This window comes from Dipodomys merriami, unplaced genomic scaffold (genome assembly GCF_024711535.1).
Source record: "Dipodomys merriami isolate MVZ:Mamm:240054 unplaced genomic scaffold, mDipMer1.0.p SCAF_22, whole genome shotgun sequence".
Taxonomy (NCBI): domain Eukaryota; kingdom Metazoa; phylum Chordata; class Mammalia; order Rodentia; family Heteromyidae; genus Dipodomys; species Dipodomys merriami.
In genome coordinates, this window is record NW_027203604.1 from 9,795,001 (window position 1) to 9,812,731 (window position 17,731).

A 17,731-nucleotide genomic window follows, 5' to 3' on the forward strand; every position below is an offset into this window, starting at 1 on the left:
GGTTATTGTGTCATGATTTCCTGGTCATAAGACAGTTGTTATAATCCCAAGATCTTTAAGGAAATGAGACAAACACAATGGATAGACAATAGAAAAGGTTAAGTTATAGACAAGAAACTAAACATACTGAATTATAGAACTGAAGGATCCAGATGACTTAGTTCAACAGAATTTATGTGAAGAAACAAAAAAAATAGCTGAAGGGCATGATTCCAAGATGGTCCAGCCAACAGATGGTAAGCTAGTGGATGAGGCTGAAATCCTGCCCTCTCTCCAATCATCCCTTTTTCCCTACTAACTGCTTATATAGAAATGACTGCACCAGAAGGAATGGATTCCAGTCATGTTTATCTTCTACATTTTAAGGGACCACAAACTTGCTGTAAAAAGCCAGAAAGTGGGCCATGGATAATTTCAGTTGTGTATCCTTGTTCTTTATTTCCCCTCCCCTTTGGTTTTTGCAATCTCGTAAACATGTAAGAACAGTCCTTTGCTCATGAGCTATACAGAACGATTGGTTGGCTAGGTTTGGTTGCTGGTACTCCCTGGGAAATTTGAGGCATTGCCAAGCTTCTTCTACCCTGAGGGAAAGCCAGATCTGACCTCTGATCTACTGTAACCTATTTCCCAGAGCAAGAGTCCATGACTGCCTAGAAGCTAGGTGAGCATGCATGTGACTCAGAGTCACAGAGGCACTGGGTGGGATACTGACCTCAGCCTGTGAGCAGAGAGCTGCTCACTCCAGTTCTGCTGCTCTACTGACCCCAGAGCTTCTCCAAACAGAACCTGAAGATGATTCTAGAATACCATCCACATCAAAAAGCAGTTCTGGCCAGGCGCTGGTGGCTCACGCCTGTCATCCTAGCTACTCAGGAGGTTGAGATCTGTGGATCATGGTTTAAAACCAGCCCAGGCAGGAAAGTCCATGAAGCTCTTTTTTTTCCCCCATGAAACGCATGTCCAATAAGTCACCAGGAAAAAAGAAGCAGTTCTGCTCTCCAGTGTGTAAAAGAGGAAGAGAGTTGTGGGACCCTTCTGTAGCAGGTGACAGTAGATTTCTTTCTAGTCTGTGCTCCTTTGACACTGGTCCACAAAAAGAATTAGAGATCTTGGGCTCCCAAATGAAGTCCTCTGAGACAGACTGCCATTGAGACAGACTGCTGTAAGGTGACAGGTGGAAGACATTTAGAACCAACAGCTGAGAGACCCAGAAGGACATGCAGTGAGACTTGAGGTTGGAGAGAGCTTTTGAACAGAACTGTCAGAGGATGAAATAAGCTAACTTTCGCTTGGCCATACATGCTGGGGTAAGGGTTCATTCACATGTCTTGGCACTGTGGTAGAACACAAAGAAGAGAGACAAGGGGCCTTGGGCTTTGTCTACGATGAGATTCCACAAGGTGGGTTTGAGTTGTACCCCAAGAGAAAAGATTATTTCATAGCAAGAAACTGTTGTATAGGATCTACAAATAAGGCAGAAGTGGATAGACATCCCATTCCAGGAAGACAGTGGCAGATACCAAGACCAAAGAAAGGGGGCCTGGAAAAAGAGGAGCTAAAGACAGGCTTCTTAATTGGGTGTAGTAAGAGATATCTTGGGTGTTGGGGTACACATCTAGATCTGTTTTTCATCACAATGCCTTAGAAAATCACCTTATGCAGAAGTAAGGCGCTTATTTTGGCTCAGGGTTTCAGGAGTTTGGGTCCAAGGTCACTAGGTCATTTTGGCTGATTGCTTTGGGTAAGACAGAGTATACCTGTCCACTTCATGGTAGATAGGAAGCAAACAGAAAGAAAGGGATCCCAAATTCACCTCCTAAAGCTTCCACCACATCCCAGTGCTGCCACTGGATGGCTATCAAGTATTTATTAGTTTATGGGCCTTCGGAGGACATCAAACACCCAAACCATACACTTCTAGAAGAGTAGAATAGCTCACATTTAAGGTGTGGCTTGTCAGGAATGGCTTTGCACTTCATTCTGAAACCAATAGGGATCCAGTAAAAATGTTTAACTTGGAAAAGACCATAAGTGCACATACATACTCTCTCTCTGTCTCTCTGTCTCTCTCTGTCTCTCTCTGTCTCTCTCTGTCTGTCTCTCTCTCTCTCTCTCTCTCTCTCACACACACACACACACACACACACGTAACACACTTTCAGCAGTCTATTTACTACAGATGCTCATGAAAAGGTTTTGTTGTTGTTGTTGTTTACCAGTCCTGGGGCTTGAACTCGGGGCCTGGGTACTGTCTCTGAGTTTCTTCTGCTCAAGGATAGTGCTCTACTACTTGAACCACAACACCATGTCTAGGTTGTTTCTGAATATACTTGGAATAAGAGCCTCATGGACTTTCCTGTCCAGGCTGGATTTGAACCATGATCCTCATATCTCTGTCTCCTGGGTAGCTAGGATAACAGGCATGAGCCACCTGCATCTGACTGTTTAGTTATGTTGTGCCATTTCTTTCCCCACTTGGGATGTAAGAACCAATGACCAGTGTTTGTCCAAATTCTTTGCATGTTGGTGGAAGGAAGAAAATATGAAAGAAATAGGTTGCAGGAAGAAGGATCCTGAGGAGCTGGTAGGGGCTACCTGAGCAGGAATGGGGTGGGGTGGGGTATTAGAGAGACAGATTCTGGCTTCTCAAGCCAGTTCTCCATTGGACAATGGGGGACACACACCACCCAGGGGCTAAGGAGTGGGGTGGGACAGTAGTTCAACAGTACCAGATGTTTGTAAATTTCTCAGCTTGGACTTTTGACTTATCTATGAAACTGCTTCACAGTATTCACTTATTGTGAACTGTTGATATCTCAAGGCCATAGCAAAGTAATGCATATACAAGGTAAAAAGGAGAATAGCAAAATACAGTTAGTAATCCAAAACAATGCTTTCTATTCTATTTCTTCTCATCTCTAATTTCAGTCCCCAGAGACATTTCCTTTTAACTTTTTCTAGGTAGTTCGTCTGATAATCACCTTCCACAACTTTATCAGGGATAAATTTCATTTCTTGATTATGACATTTATTACATGGTTAAAGGGACTGAACCCAGGACTTCACACAGGCTAGTTCTCAGTAGTGGCTTTGTTTTGTTTTGTTTGTTTGTTTTTGATCATGGGGCTTGAACTCTGGGCCTGGGCGCTGTCCCTCAGCTCTTCAGCTCAAGGCTAGTGTTCTACCACTTGAGCCTCAGCACCACTTCCAGCTTTTTTCTGCTTATGTGGTGCTGAGGAATCAAACCCAGGGCCTCATGGATGCAAGGCAAGCACTCTACCACTGACCCACCTTCTCAGTGCTCAGTAGTGGCTTTGTTATGCTCTTGCATCTTGAGTTCTCCTAACAACTAGAAACAACAGTGCCTTCTTTTGTAAGATAAAGCTACCCTTGTCTCTCCCCTGCTTTCTAGTTTATCTCTTCCCTAGTGACAGACATGGAGCCCCCCCACCCCACCCCCAGACTTGAAGACCCAACCAAAACCCTGCAGAGGTCATAGAAAACATAGTTGTATTTTATTGAGCTGGAATTTTGAGGTGGATGGATCATTCAGATGTGTTCCAGAGAGAAAGATGTGGCATTGAGAAAGTGCAGCAAAGCTACCCTCATCCTGACAGGACACAGGGAAGCAGAAGAGTCAGTGATGGACAGAGTACCTGTGGCTTAGGAAGCCTGGAACAAGATTCAGACTGAGTCGAAGCAAAGAGTTGATTTGGGTTACTCTGCTGCTGATTGATCTTCCAAAGCTTTTTTTTCATTTTGTTGCAACAGCTGGCAGCTAATATAGGAGAGCTGTCATTATTGGGAGATGCTGGGTGTGCTGAGGCTAGAGGTGGTATAGGAAGTGAGTTCTTGGGGCACAGAACAGGATAACACTGGGCTCTGATTCCCTAATATGCAAATTTGTACTCAGCTGCGTGACAGATGGTAGAACTTACTGTTGCAATAATTCCTCCTAATGAAACCTTAGGCTAGCTTTGCCTGTGACTCTTGCTCCTTTCCTGTCATCAACATAATAATTACAGTTTATTGAATGTTTATGATGCATTTTAGGTACTCTTTATGTTAATGAGTTAATTTGCAAAGTAGCTGATATATTTCATTTTATAGAGGGAAACGGGATCAGAGCAAGCTGTGCTGGGCTTCAACTCAGGGCCTTGTGATCTTGCTTGGCCTTTTCCTTTTTTTGCTCAAGGCTGGCACTTTGCCACTTGAGCAACTGCCATACTTGCAGCTTTTTGCTGGTTAGTTGGAGATAAGAATCTCATGGACTTTTCTTTCCTGGTCTGGCTTCAAATCTTATCCTCAGATCTCAGCCTCCTGAGTAGCTTGGCTTAAAGGTAAGCCAACAGAACCTAGCATGGGTGAGAGAATTTAAATAACTAGTCTGAGACCACAGTTACTTAAAGAGATAAAGGTATATGCAAGTCTAAATTTATATGACTGAGGCCTGATTTCTTCCAGACCACCTGAATGTCTCTGTGCACAATATAAACTTAGAAATATCTCTCCAGGGGCTGGGAAGATGCTCAGTGGTAGAGTGCTTGCCTTGCATGCACGAGGCCCTGGGTTCGATTCCTTAGCACCACATAAGCAGAAAAAATCTGGAAGTGGCACTGTGGCTCAAGTGGTAGATTACTAGCCTTGAGCTGAAGAGCTGAGGGACAGCACCCAGACCCAGAGTTCAGGCCTCATGACAAAAAAAAAAAAAAAAAAAAAAAACTTCCTAAAAAACATGGCTACAGTTCTTCTGGAAGGGAGCCCATTCTTTAATGTCAACCCACCAGTTTATTTTATTTATTTATCTGCTTCTTTGTTTTGTTCTTTAAGCTAGTAGTGGGGCTTGAACTCAAGGTCTAGGTGCTGTTAGCTTTTTTGCTCAATGATGGTATTCAATCATTTTAGCTGATGGTTAATTGGAGATAGGAGTCTTATGAATTTTCTTTCTTGGGCTGGTAAGTTGGTTCAATAGTAGAGTGCTTGCCTCGCACGCATGAGGCCCTGGGTTTGATTCCTCAGCACCACATAAGCAGAAAAAAGCTGGAAGTGGTGCTGTGGCTCAAGTGGTAGAGAGCTAGCCTTGAGCTGAAGAGCTGAGGGACAGTGCCCAGGACCAGAGTTCAGCCCCCACAACCGACAAAAGAAAAAGGAATTTTCCTTCCTGGGCAGGCTTAGAACCTTGATCCTCAGATCTTAGTTTCTTGGGTAGCTAAGACTACAGGTATGAGCCGCTGGAACCTGGCCTTATTTACTTTTGCAGTTCTGGGGAATTTGAGCACTAGAACCTCACATTTGACACCCTGTCACTTGAGCTATGCCCCTGGCCCTTTCTTCTTTTGCTTAGTTTTTATGATAATGTCTCCCTAACATTGGTTGGATTGGCCTCAAACTCACACCCCTCCTGCCTCGGTCTCCATAGTGACTAGGTCTAGTTAGTCCACCAGTTTTATTGTTGTTGTTGTTTAAATGAAACATCTGCCATAAAGTTCAATACGTATTTATGGATCACTCAGTGAGTACTTACTATTGAGAGCAGAAAAAGGGTCTGTCAAGGCAATCAGGGCAAAGGCCCCTTAACCATAGAGTTCCTGCATCCCTTATCATGCCTTGAGCAATCCCGGATGCAGGCCCCTAGTTATCACATCATCCTGGCCTTGAGCAGTGGAGTATGTGGGCCCCTGGAGATCACCTCATGGCCCATACCATGAACATGATTGGACCTCAGAGGTTTGCACCAGAATGGGCATCCAATCAGAAGAGTGAAATGTTACATGGAAAGCTCATGCAGTCTTCTTGAGGCCTCTGATTGGATTTGAGAACTGAAATAGTCCGCAGGGTGTCCAGTGACTGTCACGTAGCTCTCTCCTAGAGACACCTTACTAACCCTTGCACAATGCACCCCAGGCAGTTCCCTCCCTTGGGACCCTTCCTGTCTATAGGAATTCTGCTTATCTTTTTCTATAATAAACCTTTGCCCTTTTACTTCTCCTTCTGGGTCAGTGGACTCAATCTTTGAGACAAAAGACCGGATCTGAGTGTTCCAGTTTCTCGGTTTCATTATGCACAGCATTGAATTTAATGTTTTGCATATATTACATTATAGGAATGCTATTCCTCCTGAGAAAGGAAGCAGTAGATAACCTATTTGGACAGACAGACTGAAGCCCAAGATCAGTGGTTTATCTGAACTTGCACAATCAGTAAATGGTGGAATTGTGGACATTTTCCCCCTTAATATTGGGGATTAAACTCAGGGCATCATACTTGCTAGCAAGCAATGTACCTATATATATACCCATACATACACATCTTCAGGCTGGAAATGTGGATTCTCAATGTCATTCTCAAGACCATCCTTTTTCTAACCTTGTTGTTCATTATGACTGATTGCAAGGGACAGAAACTCCATTCAGCTCTTATTGGTCAAAGAAGGAAATGTGTCTTCTGACATTCCGGAGAAAAAGGTGAGATGGCCTGGGGGAGGCCTGGGTGCTAGGACTCAGCCTCTGTCACAATCTCTCTCTGCCTTTTGTATGATTTGTCTCTGCTTCTCTCTGCTCTAGTTTCTTTCCTGCAGATAGGCTTCTTCAAATCTGTCATCATTACAGCCTGGAGGCTGAAGCTCAGGGGGCTTTCATTTTTATTCCTAAGGAACTCTGGCCACATTTAGTACTGTATTGTAGTCAGTTACCTCTATGGCTAAGATACCAGAATTAATCACCAAGACGAAAACCCAAAACCAAACTGGGGCAGGAACAGTGCTCCCCAAAGACCAGGCTGTGCTTGGGTCCAAAGGACATGATTTTAGATGACTTTAGGGCCAAGTTTTTAATAAAAATGATGCAGGCTCAGTAGTGACTAACAGTGACAAATAGGGTCCACACTACACATAAAGAAAATATTGTCATGCTAGAATGTAGACTGGGTGAAGCCGGGGATTACTCTGTGTGTGTGTGGGGGGGGGGGGCGGTGCGTGCCCTCACGCACACGTAACAATCCTAGAGCCTGAAATCAGGGCCTGGGCACTGTTCCTGAGCTTTTTTTTCCCCTGCTCAAGGCTAGTGCTCTACCATGTGATCCACAGCTCCACTTCTGGCTTTCTGGTAAATAGCTGGAAATTATTCTCAAGGAGTTTTCTGCCCAGACTGGCTTTGAACCTGGATACTTAGATTTAAGCCTCTTGAGTAGCTAGGATTTTAGGTGCAAGCAACCAAGCCCAGCAACAAATAAATCTGGGTGCCCTTTAACTTAATCAAATTGACATATGAAACTAACAATCAAGCCAGGCACTAGTGGCTCACACCTGAAATCCTAGTTACTCAGGAAGGTTGAGATGTGATGATCAGAGTTCGAAGCCAGCCAGGGCATGGAAGTCTGTGAGACTTTTATCTCCAATTAATCACAAAAAGCTGGAAGTAGAACTGTGACTTAAATGATAAAGTGCTAGCTTTGAGCAAAAAGCTCAGGGACAGCATCTAGGCCCTGCATCCAAGCTCCAAGACATGGGCACAAACAAAACAAAATAAAAGCTAGCAACCAACCTACTCAGTAATAAAGGCAGAAGTTAGGGAAATCAAGAGGCAAATTGATCATCTTAATGTTATGTGGTGAGTATAAGTTAGAATACTGAATCTTAAATAGGAAGGAGTGAGACAAGGAGGTGGTCAGAAAACATTTCTAACTTCACTTTGGTTGTAGTTGCAAAGAATACCAACTTGTTTGCCCAATTTAAGAAATGCAGAGGGAGGGCTCTGTCCTAAGTTTATATATGAGTTACAGCAGAAACCATAGGATGGCAAACCTCAGGAACATGGGATTTGGGCATCCTAGGAGTTTTCTGGTTTTTAAGACTAATCACTTCCATCCAGTTCTCTTTTTGCTTTTCTCTTATTCTTACTTTTTCTGTAGGCTCTGACTCTCCTATCCTGGAATGCCTTAGGAAGAGAAGAGAGAGGGAATTGGGGAGGGGGGGAGAAGGAAAGGGAGAGGGGAAGAGAGAGAGGGAAAGAGAGGAAAAAGGGGGGGAGAGGAACAGAATGGCCTTTTGAAGGACAGAACTCAGAAATCACACTATCCATTGTAACTGGTATAATCAGGGGGACAATTTAGGTCTAAGATCACCAAAAAATTAGGTTGTTGGTTACCACAGAAAAAGATACAAAGGATATTGGTGAAAAAAAGTCTTTGGTATAGCTTTTATTATGTTTTCCCTGATTATGAAAGCAATTCACACTGCCAGAAATCCACAACTGCAAAGACACTACATTTATGATGAATTCCAGAGCTATTATTCAGTTTGTGAGACTACATCATAACATTAAAAAAAGAACTTTTATTAACATACATTATATAAGGAGTGTTTTTTTTTATAACATTTACACACACATATACAATGTTTCCAAATCCATCTCTCCCTTCTCACCAGGCTGATTTATTTATCCATTTTCCTGATACTTTGTGTAAATTACTGAAGGTAGTTAATGTTACATTTTAGATCCTGCTCAGAACATGAATTGTGAATTGACTTCACTGTGATTGATAGTAGTTAAGGTATTTCTCCTATGTTGAGTGGCCAAGTTTCCTCAGCTAAGAGAACAACAATGGACATTGAGGAGTAAAAAGTGTGATTTTATCTGGTTAATGTTCTTTGTCTCCATCCTCATTCCCCCATGCATGTACATTTTTATAACCTTATTTCTCTCTAACTTTTTTTTTTTTTTTTGGTTTGGTTGTGGGCTTGAACTCTGGGCTTGGGCGCTGTCCCTGCGCTCTTCAGCTCAAGGTGAGCACTCTACTGCTTGAGCCACAGCGCCACTTCTGATTTTCTAATGGTTTATTGGAGATAAAAGTCTCATGACGTTTCTTGCCAGGGCTGGCTTTGAACTGCAATCCTCAGATCTCAACCTCCTGAGTAGCTAGGATTATAGACGTGAGCCACTGGCGTCTGGCTTCTCACTAACTTTTTATACTACCCTGATAATCTTGTATCAACAGATTAATATGTTCATAGTTTTTCATGGCATGTTTGGATCATAATTTCTATAATCATCTATGGTTAACTGGAAATGATTGTGATTTGAGGTGATTATAAACATATGATGAACTTACTATGGAGGAATCTTTGTATAGCTGTCCTTTTTTAGGCAGAAATTCTTCAGCAGCTAAATTCTGGATTTAAAATAAGTACTTATTTTTAAAAGCTGGTGGCTCACACCTATAATCCTAGCTAGTCTGAAGGCTGAGATTTGATGATCCAAATTAGAAGCTAGCCAGGGCAGCAAAGTCTCCAAAATTCTGGAAGGGGAGTTGTGGCTCAAGTGGTAGAGTAGTAGTTTCTTATGTGCATGTACGCACATAAGAATACTTTTTAAAGTATTGTCATCTAGAGAGTTGTACAAAGTGTGCAATGCTTCTAATCAGCTAAGAGATGAGAAAGATCTGCTGTTAACAATTCTTGTGTTTGTTTCCTAATGAGGCTGAGAATCTCTTTATATTAGCTATTTTAATATCTTCTTTTAGCCATTGGACCTTCCAGTTAGTGATAATCAGACATCCTATTTAATGTTACAAACATGTTCCAACTTATTAGTCTTAAGCCTTAATTTCTATTAATTCACTTTTCATGTGCATGGTAAAATCTATTAATCTTTCCCCTATGGTTTCTACTTTGCAGTCATGTAGTTGAACTTCATGTTCGATGCTTTAAAATTAAGCATGGATGAGAAAAGAGGATATATAATCACATCCATTTTCTCATACTTACCATGTTGATGAACATATGAAGTGATTTTGCTATAAATTTCTTCTACAATGCAACAAACCCTTACCCACGGCCTCACTTATATAATTGAAGTCCACAGGATCTCTTCATTGTAGTAGGATATCTGGGAATTCTTTCACTTTACAGATTAACTCCTGTCTTCTGAATTCCACTGCAGGTCTGTGCTCTCCTTTCTAAAGACAGCTTCCATTTTCCTGAAGCTCTCTTTAAATATTACTTATCCTACAAGTGCAATAGCAACTTAAAAGATGCTTTTGCTGGGTCCAGTGAATAACTAAAAGTCTCCGAACTTTTTGTGTCCTTTGCTTTGAGCTATTCTCTGCTGTAGTCCTTTTGCAATCACTTTGTTTTCAGGCGGAAAGAGAAGATTCAATGATAACCATGCTGTGTAGAAGGCAAACTACCCCTCAAACAAGCAGTGTCTTCTTACCATCTTAAAGAAGGCCTCAAATTCCAGATACCACCTTGTTATGCTCCAGTAATATAGTGACAATTATTCGACCAGCGACACAGACTAATGTCACTAATGAGCTAATGGTCAACCAGGCCATACCTTCCACTTGGGACTGCTTCAATTATCCATACTTTTATCACTCTGCCCCCAGTTCTCCCTATTTAACCTGAAGCCAATGTCTATACCCTTGATGATGCTGATAATGTACTGAAGTGCTGTCTTCTCATGGCTGCCATGGAATAAATCTCTTTTCTGGTCTCCCCCTACTACCTCCTCCCCCATGTCTCTTTATATGGCATATGGGGGTGAGTGGCCAGACCTGACTTGGGACTCCTGGACTTTGGGCCTGGGGTCTAAAATCCAGTTTCACAAGTTTGAGTCCACTTCCCTTAGTTTCTTGTCCACTTCAGCCCACAAAATAAAGCCTATCTTCTCAATGCCTTTGATATTTATTGTGGATTTTAAGTGCTGAGCTACTTGATAGCATTGGAGTGTAAATGCATTGCCAAAGTGTAAGGTGCTATTTCTCCTGGTTCTATTATAGATGAACTGGAGTCAAATTTGCTTGTTGTAGTTTTGAGTATTGTGCTAACAGAGCCACAAACTAGTGAAAACCGAACTAGAATCCAAATCTTGGAGGGAACAAGGAGACTGACTGAGAATGGCAGACTTTGAAGGTGATGTGCTGAGTCTGCGCTGTCAGGAGAACGAAGGAACTCTGTTTGAATTTTAAAATTGGATCATCTAAGAATTGCTTTGAAAACCGTTTTAAGTCTTTGAAACATAGGAGAAAAAGAGGATACAAACGGAGAAAGAGAGAGAGAGCTTGCCCAAGATCTTCTAGGGGTCTCATGGCAACCGAGGAGGTAGCAACTGAGGCTGTCCTCGATCTGCGGTGAACGGACGAGGACATCGACCGTAAGTCCCTCAGCCCCCCACCCCCAGCTGCTGCCTAGCCCCAGGGCCTTGCTAACAGCCGCCACGTGATGCAACCTATCCATCACGCGCAGGGGGCGGGCACAGAGGGACATCTTCCCTGCCGTTCTTCTGGTTCTCCAATAAGAAAGAGGGACTTGGCTAGAGCGGGCGGGCCGGAAACGCCTCTCGACGGTGGCCGCCCTCCAGTAGGGTCCGGGCGAGTCTGGCTCAGCTAAGGCGAAAGGGTGAAGCGGACGTCAGTCAAAACGCCTCGCCAATGGGTTCACACGCTGCCCGTGGCGCCCGCCCCCGCATCGGCCTCCCGGCGCCCGCGCTGCCTTCCCTCCGGCCGCCGCGGCGGTGCCGGTCCCGCGCCTCCATCCAGGTTCTGGCACGCTGCTCTCCAGGTGCGGTTGCTGGCGGCCACGGGTGCGAGGACCTCTCCATCCCCGCGGTGGTGGTGTTCGCCTGGCTCTGAGGGCCTAAGGTGGGTACGGATTACAGCAGGCATGACGGTGAGAGCGGGGAGGTCGCCATTTTTTCCCTTAGACTCGCGGCAGCAGGAGGGCAGAGTTGTGGACCGGCCCGCCGCGGCCTGGGACCCGCGGCGTGGCCCGTGGACCCGCGGCGTGGCCCGGCACCCTCTGGTGGACGGGTGGCTCCGGGACGAGTGGCGTCCCGAAGCTGCAGCCCTCCGGGCCGCGGGCGGGGGAGGGGTGCCGCGTGGCCGCGGTTGCCCTGCCCCAGCCCCCTCCGCTTCCCGCCCAGTTCCTCACCGACCGGGCGGGGGAGGGGGGTCATTCTTCACATTCCTTACCCCGCCCTTCCCCCTTCAATCAAACTTGGGGCGGGCGGAAGTTCCGCCCCCGGGCTGGCGCCTGTTGGCTGGTGCCGCCTCTTACCGTGGCGTGACTGGTCGCGCGCGTTGCCAGGAGTCAATGACGTCATTTCCGCCACCAGGTTTGTGGGCCAGGGAGACCTTGGCCTTGGGGGTTGGGATAAAGGAGGGAAGGTAGGAAGTGTGGTTGGGGGTGGGGTAGTGACCGAGCGGGAAGGCGCGGGCGGGCCGGCGTGGAGGGCGGGAGAGCCGTGGCTGGCTCTTTGCCTTGTGCTTTGCTCCGCCGTGTGAGGCCTCGGTTCCCAGCGCAGCTGCGGTGGTTGGAGGTCCGCGGTGGCGGCCGTCCTTGGTGAGGGGGAAGGGAGCGCAAGAACGGGAAGAAATTGTATCCCGGGGGAGGGGGGTGGTGGTGTTAGGAATTGCGGCTCGGTGTCACCGGAAACAGCGCTGGCCTTTTGACTCAACGTTGCAAACTCTTGGAAACGAATGCTTCTCCCAGGGCTAGCTAATAAACTTCCCTGGCGGGCTTTACTGTGAGCAATGTGTAACCTTTATGTCCTTGGCCAAGAGAGCCCTTTGGGCGCCCCATTGTTTTTTTTTTTGTTTTTTGTTTGTTACTGTAGGGTTCTGTATCGGGGGCGGGGAGGGTGTGTGTGAATTTTACTCTTCAGCCTTTTGGCTTAAGAAAAAGATTTAATTTGGAGAGGATTGGAAAATGGGGGGAAAAAAAGACCGTAGAGACAGTCTTGGAGTGACTGGGGACTAAGTTGTAACATCTTGTAACTGAAAAATCATGCTCTCCTGGCAGTCTGAAGTTGAAACAGCATGTAGCTTCCCCATGTGTTTCTGTTGCCCTGAAAAGTGCTATATAAGAAAATTTAATGTCAAGTTTCAAACAAGCATGTCATTTAGAAGATAGTTTTCTTACCTAAATTTTTCTACTGAGCGGCAAATTGGTTTCCTTTACAGTATATCAAAGTGAATAAATCAGTAACAATTTGGAAGTTTCAGAGTTTTAAGAGTTTTATTTTACACAGTTGTTTAGAATGTTTGAAACTGAAGAACCTCATAAGAATGGAGAAACGTCTTAACATCTTAAAATCCAGTTATCACTAATACAGTCCAACAGTCACATGTGCATATGCACACAAAATTAAAGTTTTGTTGAATTTGAGACTCAACAATTTTGCAAGTTTAAGAAGTTTAAGGAAACATACCTAGCTAAAGAAAGAAAAAGTTTCCAAGTCAGTTCACACACAGTGAAGGTGAGTATTTTTAAAAAGTTAATTTCATATGTTACTCTAAAAGGGCTTTATTTTTCCCTGGTAGAATTAACTAAACACTGCTTAACTTAGAGTACAGCACTATAGATGTTCACCTTTTACTATGGAAGTTAGGGTTGTAAATAGTAATAGTGTTAAAGTGAGAATTAGTATTAAGAGCACTAAATCTGTGTCTCAAACTTTATGGCCTGAATCATGGGGTCTTGAAATCCGTTTAGTGAGTCATGATCAGAGTTTAAAGAAAAAAAGGTATACACAGAGTATACATAAAATATTGTATTGATTCAGCTATTAACATCCCTATAAAATATTTTATTAGTGTCAGAAAAGGTTGAAAAACAGTCCAAAAATATTTTTCACTTACAGCACTTCTCTAGCCTTCTTTATATTCAGTGCAACATGTTCCCCTCACTTGAGATTTTATGAGTTGGGAAATAAATTTGCCATTCGGAATTAGCATGTATTTTAATCATGTACTACTTTTTTTTTAATAGCCCAGGAAGCTTTTATTTAGGCTGTAAGAGATTTTTTTCAGTTCCAGAATATTAATAGCTAATCATTTCTTCTGTGTCTGGATGAGACTAGAATTATCTGGATCTCAGTAATGAGTTGTCCACATTGCCTCATGTGACCTCAGGACGCCTGGAGTAACAGGCCTTTTTGTCATTGCACGATCTTTGCCTGTGTGAGTTTTCTATGCATTTCATAATCACTTAAATGAAATGAAAGTTGTCACTTTTGTTTTTGCTAAGTCTTTGAAATTAATAGTATGTTATACTTCAGGCATTTAACATGGGTACTCAAATTTTTTAGTGCTCAATATTATAAATGGCTAATAGCTTCTGAATGGATGTGCTTAATTCTGTTGTCTAGGTTCTTCTTGAAAATCAGATTTTGCTAGCTGAATATTCTGCAATTGAGGATAGCCAACAATTGGTCTCTTCATAGGCAGATGTGAGGAAATTACATCAGGTGATTTCTAGATAAAAGATGTAAGTATTCTGATGTAGCTGACAGCTATACATTTGGTATTTTGCTAGGACTATTTTAAGATTTTTACTTGTTTCATGATATGATGGGTATTATTTGGGAGCACTTTGTTCTAAGTCATCCTTTGTGTCTGTATTAACACCAAGTTATGTTAGTTTCTTGAGAAGACTAAACACTTTCTTTTCATTTGGCCAGTTTCATGATTTAATGCCTAAGAAGCATCTTTTTTCCTAGTGAATTTTACTTACTCAGCTATCTACTAAAACATAGTTAAGTAAGTTGTAATCTAGGTTACGTAAGTAGAACTTACCTTTGTATGGACTGTACAGTCATTGGCTTTTAAGCCTGGGAAAGTAGAATAAGAAGGCAGAAGATTTTAGAACTGCAAAGTAATGTATAATAATAAGTAAGCAGAACAAATTGCCCAAATTGGATTCCCAGCCTTACCCTAAATATTTGTACATATTTAGGATTTCCAGCAGAATTTAGCTGTACAAGGATAGCATAGAACATAATTTATGGCAAAAGGAGTTGGTAAAGTTAACAGTTGATAGCGGTAAGTTTACAAAGGAACACCATACTGATTTAGCATTGGTTATCTTTTTAACTACTTTTTGTTGTTGTTGTTGTTGGTCTTGGGGCTTGAACTCTGGGCTTGGGCACTGTCCTTGTGCTCTTCAGCTCAAGGCGAGCGCTCTACCGCTTGAGCCCCAGCACCACTTCCGGTTTTCTAGCGGTTTATTGGAGATAAGAGTCTCACGAACTTTCCTGCCCGGGCTGGCTGGTGTTGAACCAAGATCCTCAGATCTCAGCCTCCGGAGTAGCTAGGATTAACAGGCTTGAGCCACCGGCGCCCGCCTTTAACTACTTTCTGATATAGGTACTCCAAGCAAATCAGTCAATGCTTTTGAAAGTATTTGTTGTATGTCTTAATAATGAAATGAAAGGAAATGGTCCTTTAGGAAAGCCTGACCTACTATGTAGATAGTTATAACAATATAAACCTCAGAGTTAATACAGTATTTAATAGGATAAGAAATTGAAGTCTTAGGGGCTGGGAAGGTGGCTCAGTGGTAGAGGGCTTGCTTTGCATGCTTAAGGCCCTGGGTTCGATTCCTCAGCACCACATAAGCAAAAAGAAAAAGCAAAAAAAGAAATTGAAGTCTTAGAATTAGGTTAACTTCCATTGGAGAAACAGTTGAAAATATTTTAAAAAATTATATTGTAATCAGTGGAGGCAAAAATACTGTTAGAGTGCAGTATCATTATTATCAAGCATTATTAGATCATTTCACTAATATTGAACTGAATGTTTGAGCTTAAAGGAAGTCATTACTAAGTAGCCAGTGTTTTGATTTGCAAGCAAAGCTTGAGTAGTGAGAATAGGGGAAATAGCTTATTTTACTTACAGAAAAGTTGGACCAAAATGAAATTTGTACAGCCATACCATCCCTAGGATGGAATGGGAATATGAAACTTGAATTTGGAAAAAAAATTCACTTTCAGAGCTACTTTGTAGGAATATGTAAGGTATAAAAAAATTAATAGATATTAAGCATATAGGAAGTATAGTATAACTGCTGAGTTAATTTTTAAAGTATTTTAAAAGTAGGAGTGTATTCCTTCTCCCAGAAAAATGAGAGGTAAGGAGTTAATATAATTTAGCCATTCTGTAATTGTATATATTAGAAAATATTTTGTGTACCATAAAAGTATGTAATTTTTGTTGGTTTAAAAATTAATTGCAGTGGCTGGGGGTTTAGCTCAGTGGAACAGCACCCGCCTGACAAGTGCAAAGCCCTGAGTTCTGTCCTCAGCTCTGGGAAAAAAAAATTAATTGCAAAAGTAAACTTAGAAATGTGGATGATAATTCTCTTTATGGAACCTTACTTAATGAGAGTATTTCAGCCACAGATTGAAGGGTAATGTGAACTAGGGCAGAGAGTTGACAGAAGTGCGAGCATGCGTGCGTGTGCGTGTGTGTGTGTGTGTGTGTGTGTGTGTGTGTTCGTTCGTTCGTGTGTTTGTGTGTTCATGTGTGTGTTCTGGAGGATTGAAGTTTGAAGTCGGGCAGAAGTCATCTCTAAAGTAACCAGCAAAAAGCCATGCTAGAGACTTGGTTCAGTGATAGGAGTGCAGGCTGAGCAAGCATGAAGTCCTGAGTCCAAACCCCAGTACTGGCAAAATAATAAAAATTACTTTTAGAAAACAATTATTAACTAGCCAAGTGTGGTAGATCATGCCTTAATCCTAGCTACCCAGGAGTCTGCAGTCTGAAGTGGGGAGGATTATCGTTCGCCTATTTAAAACAAAAGTCTGGGCATGGTAGTTGTCATTACAGCTAAAGTAGAAATAGGAGGATGATAGTCTAGAGTAGCTGGGGTTGGGGAATGGAGATCCTGTCTTACAAATAACTGGTATAAGGGCTAGGAAGGTAGAGCTCAGTGGTAGAGTGCTTGCCTTGCATGTGTTAGGCTCTGGGTTCCATTACTCAGCACCATATAAGCAGAAAAAGCTGGAAGTGGCACTGTGGCTCAAGCCTTGAGCTGAAGAGCTGAGGGACAGTGCCCAGGCCCAGAGTTCAGGCCCCAGGATGACCTCCCCCCCCCCCCCCCCAATTAACCACCAGAAAACTGGAAGTGGCGCTGTGACTCAAAGTGATAGAGTGCTAGCCTTGAGCTGAAGAGCTGAGGGACAGTACCTAGGCCCAGAGTTCAAGCCCCATGACTGACAAAAGTAAATATCCAGTACAGGCTGGGCATTAGTGGCTCATGCCTGTAATCTTAGTTACTCTGGAGGCTGAGATCGAAGATCAAGGTTAAAAGCCAGCCCAGGCAGGAAAACCTATGAGACTTTTGTACACATCAAAAAGGCAGAAGTGGAGCTGTGGCTCAAGTGATAGTACTAGCTTTGAGCAAAACTCAAATATATATAGTTCCTAAGCTCTTGAGTTCAAGCTCCAGGATCAGCACAAAATAATTTTTTTTAAAGACATAAAAAAATAAAAGAATAACCAGTGCACAAGATTTGGAAGCCTGGCTCAAATGGTAGAGAGCTGCCTTAATAAGCAGAAGACCTTGAATTTCAGTATCATCACAAATTATCTGGAGGGCCAAATTAAAAAAAAATATTATAAAGGTGATATACAAAGTGGGGGAGGGATTACAATTACACAAGAATAAATGTGGGCATTGGGATTGCATTACCAGCACCATATATATATATATATATATTTGTCAGTTCTGGGGCTTGAACTCAGGGCCTGGGCACTGTCCCTGAGCTTCTTTCGCTCAAGGCTAGCCCTCTACCACTTGAGTCACAGTGCCACCTCTGGCTTTTTCTGAGGAATCAAATCCAGGGCTTTATGCATGCTAGGCAAACACTTTACCACTAAGCCACATTCCCAGCTGAATGTTTTTCAGTACTGAGGACTGAATTGAGGGTTGGTCTTAGGTGGAGGTTGAGTA